Genomic DNA, 4,486 nt, shown 5'->3' with positions numbered 1-4,486 from the left:
GGGTGAAGCCTTTGGAAACACCTATAATCCTTCATGGAAAAATCATCCAAATTTTTCATGGAAGGATCAACAGAAGCAAGGCTTCAATAATAACAATGGTGGAAGAAACAGGTTTAGCAATAGCAAACTTTTCCCATCATCACCTTAGCAACAGACAGAGCATTCTGAGCAGAATTCTTCTAGCTTAGCAAATATAGTGTCTGATCTATCTAAGGCCACTCTTAGTTTTATGACTGAAACAAGATCCTTCATTAGAAATTTGGAGGCACAAGTGGGCCAGCTGAGTAAAAAGGTTACTGAAACTCTTCCTAGCACTCTCCCAAGCAATAAAGAAGAGAATCCCAAAGGAGAGTGCAAGGCCATTGATATAATCAACATGGCCGAAACCTTAGAGGAGGAGGAGGACATGAATCCCAATGAGGAAAACCTCTGGGAACGTGCAGTGGCCAGTAAGGAATACCTTAACGAGGAACCAAAAGAATCTGAGGCTCATACAGAGACCGTAGAGATTCCCTTGGACCTTCTTTTACCATTCATGAGCTCTGATGACTATTCATCTTCTGAAGAGGATGAAGACATTGTTGAAGGGCAAGTTGCCCAATATTTAAGAGCAATCATGAAGCTGAATGCCAAGCTATTTGGTAATGAGACTTGGGAGGAAGAGCCTCCCTTGCTCACCAATGAACTGAATACATTGGTTAAGCAAAATTTACCTCAAAAGAAATAGGATCCTGGTAAATTCTTAATACCCTATATCATAGGCACCATGACCTTTGAAAAAGCTCTTGTTATCTGGGGTCAGGGATAAACATAATGCCACTCTCTGTGATAGAGAAACTGGGAATCTATAAGGTACATGCTGCCAAATTCTCGTTGGAGATGGCAGATAAATCTATGAAAAAGGCTTATGGACTAGTAGAGGACGTGCTAGTGAAGGTTGAAGGCCTTTGCTTCCCTGCTGATTTCATAATCCTAGACACTAGGAGGGATGAGGACGAATCCATCATCCTTGGAAGACCCTTCCTAGCCACAGCAAGAGCTGTAATTGATGTTGACAGAGGAGAGTTGATCCTTCATGTGAATGAAGAATGCCATGTAGTAAAGACTCAAGGTTCTCCATCTGTAACCATGGAGAGTAAGCATGAAGAGCTTCTCCCAATACAGAGTCAAACAGAGCCCCCACATTCAAACTCTAAGTTTGGTGTTAGGAGGCCACAGCCAAACTCTAAGTTTGGTGTTGAGAGATCTCAACCATACTCTGATCATCTGTGAGGCTCCATGAGAGCTCACTGTCAAGCTATTGACATTAAAGAAGCGCTTATTAGGAGGCAACCCATTTTATTTTAATTTTATCTATATTATTTTGTTTTCTTTTAGGTTGATGATCATGTAAAGCCACAAAGACAATTACAAAAAATAAAGAAAAAAAAATCAAAAATAGCATTGAAAATAGCACACCCTGGAGGAAGGACTTACTGGCGTTTAAACGCCAGTAAGGGTAGCAAAACGGGCGTTTACACGCCCAATCTGGCACCTTTATGGGCGTTTAAACGCCAGAATAGGGCACCAGACTGACATTTAAATGCAAGAACAGGGCAACAAACTAGCATTTAGACGCCAGAACAGGAAGGAAGGCTGGCGTTTAAACGCTAGAACAAGGCAGCAGACTGGCGTTTAAATGCTAGAATTGCACTCTAAGGCGTTTTGAATGCCCAATTGGAGCAGGGAAGCGAATTCCTTGACCCCTCAGGATCTGTGGACCTCACAGGATTTCCACCAACCTTAACTCACTCTCTCTCCTCTTCACACCTTTCTACAACACTCTTCCCCAAATACCCTTCACCAATCACCTCCATATCTCTTCCCCAAATACCCTTAACCAAGCACTTCCTTAACTCTTCCCCCAAAACCCCCACCCACCTTCAAAATTCAAAACCATCTCCCTCCCAAACCCACCCAAACCATTCGGCCACTCTCCCTATAAATATCCCCCTTCACACCTTCATTTTTACACATCACAAACACCTTCTTCCCCTCTTGGCCGAACCCTATAAACCCTCCATCTCCTCCATTTTCTTATTCTTCTACATCTTTCCTTCTTCTTTTCCTTAAGGACAAGCAAATATTTTAAGTTTAGTGTGGTAAAAGTATTGCTTTTTTTTCCATATTCATTTATGGCACCTAAGGCCAGAGAAACCTCTAGAAAGAGGAAAGGGAAGGCAACTGCCTCCACCTCTGAGTCATGAGAGATGGAGAGATTAATCTCAAAGGTCCATCAAGACCACTTCTATGAAGTTGTGGCCAAGAAGAAGGTGATCCCTGAGGTCCCTTTTAGGCTTAAAAAGGGCGAATATCCGGAGATCCGACAAGAGATCCGAAGAAGAGGTTGGGAAGTTCTTGCTAATCCCATTCAACAAGTCGAAATCTTAATGGTTCAAGAGTTCTATGCAAACGCATGGATCACTAGGAACCATGATCAAAGTATGACCCAAACCTAAAGTATCATACCTCTAGAACTCTACAAGGTGGCTGACAAGTCCTCACATTTGGCAAGATTAGCCTTTCCTCATCTCATATGTCACCTTTGCTCTTCAACTGAGATTGTCATAGAGGGAGACATCCTCATTGAAGAGGACAAACCCATCACTAAGAAGAGGATAGAGCAAACTAGAGAGCCCATTCATGGCACTCAACAAGAGCATGAGGAGGGCCCTCATCAAGAAATCCCTGAGATGCCTCAAGGGATGCAATTTCCTCCACACAATTATTGGGAGCAACTCAACACTTCTTTGGAAAGCTTGAGTTACAACATGGACCAATTAAGGGTGGAACACTAAGAGAACGCCATCATTCTCCATGAGATTAGAGAAGATCAAAGAACTATGAGGGAGGAGCAACAAAGGCAAGGAAGAGACATAGAGGAGCTTAAGAGCACCATTGGTTCTTCAAGAGGAGGAAGACGCCACCCTCACTAAAGTGGACTCATTCCTTAATCTCCTTGTCTATTTATTTTCTATTCTCGGCTTTATGCTGTATGTTCTATCTATGTTTGTGTCCTCACTACATGATCATTAGTGTCTAGTGTCTATGCCTTAAAGCTATGAATAATCCCATGAATCCTTCACCTCTCTTAAATGAAAAATGTGCTTAATTACAAAAGAACAAGAAGTACTTGGATTTCAAATTTTATCTTGAAACTAGTTTAATTATTTTGATGTGGTGGCAATACTTTTTGTTCTCTGAATGAATGCTTGAATAATGCATATTTTTTATCTTGTTGTTTATGAATATTAAAGCTGTTGGCTCTTAAAAGAATGGTGAACAAAGAGAAATGTTATTGATAATATGAAAAATCATGAAATTGATTCTTGAAGCAAGAAAAAGCAGTGAAAAAAGGGGCAAAACAAAAAAAAGAGAAAGAAAAAGAAAAAAAGCAAGCAGAAAAAGCCAATAGCCCTTTAAACCAAAAGGCAAGGGTAAAAAGGATCCAAGGCTTTGAGCATTAATGGATAAGAGGGCCCAAGGAAATAAAATCCAGGCCTAACGGGCTAAATCAAGCTGTCCCTAACCATGTGCTTATGGCATGCAGGTCCAAGCAAAAAGCTTGAGATAAGTGGTTAAAGTTGTGATCCAAAGCAAAAGAGTGTGCTTAAGAACTTCAACACCTCTAATTGGGGACTTTAGCAAAGCTGAGTCACAATCTGAAAAGGTTCACCCAGTTATGTCTCTGTAGCATTTATGTATCCGGTGGTAATATTGGAAAACAAAGTGCTTAGGGTCACGGCCAAGACTGATAAAGTAGTTGTGTTCAAGAATCAACATATTGAACTAGGAGAATCAATAACACTATCTAAAATTCTAAGTTCCTATAGATGCCAATCATTCTGAATTTCAAAAGAAAAAGTGAGATGCCAAAACCGTTCAGAAGCAAAAAGCTACAAGCCCCGCTCATCTAATTAGAACTAAGTTTCATTGATACTATGGGATTCATTGTACATTCTCTTCTTTTTATCCTATTTTGTTTTCAGTTGCATGGGGACAAGTGATGACAAGTCATCTTAGCCTAGTTTCACTAGTCTCTTTCTTTTGTTTTTAATTGAATTATGCACTTTCTTGAGGCTTAAGCAAGCTAATTTAGGTAGATTTTCATGCTTCCTTTGATTGAATCAACCATAGATAAATTAATGCAATTTCATGAGGTTTGAGGCCATAATTGATGCATATTAGGATAGAATGATCATCTCATGATTTTGAGCATAGCTTTGATGTGTTTGGTTGATTTATGATAGGTGAAGAAAGCTTGGAAAAGGGTTGAAGTAAGAAGGAATGGCTAGAAGTTAAGAGAAGACAATGAAACAAGTGAAATTGAACCAGGAAGAATGAAGTTGGACTTGAAGTTAGCCCCCAAACGTTGGCACAAACTTTTGGACGAAAAGTTAGCCTCAACGTTAGCCCCCTAACTTGGAGGCTAACGTTGGAATGAAAA

Source organism: Arachis duranensis, chromosome 2, assembly GCF_000817695.3.
Source record: "Arachis duranensis cultivar V14167 chromosome 2, aradu.V14167.gnm2.J7QH, whole genome shotgun sequence".
Lineage (NCBI taxonomy): Eukaryota > Viridiplantae > Streptophyta > Magnoliopsida > Fabales > Fabaceae > Arachis > Arachis duranensis.
Note: the sequence above shows the minus strand (reverse complement) of the source record.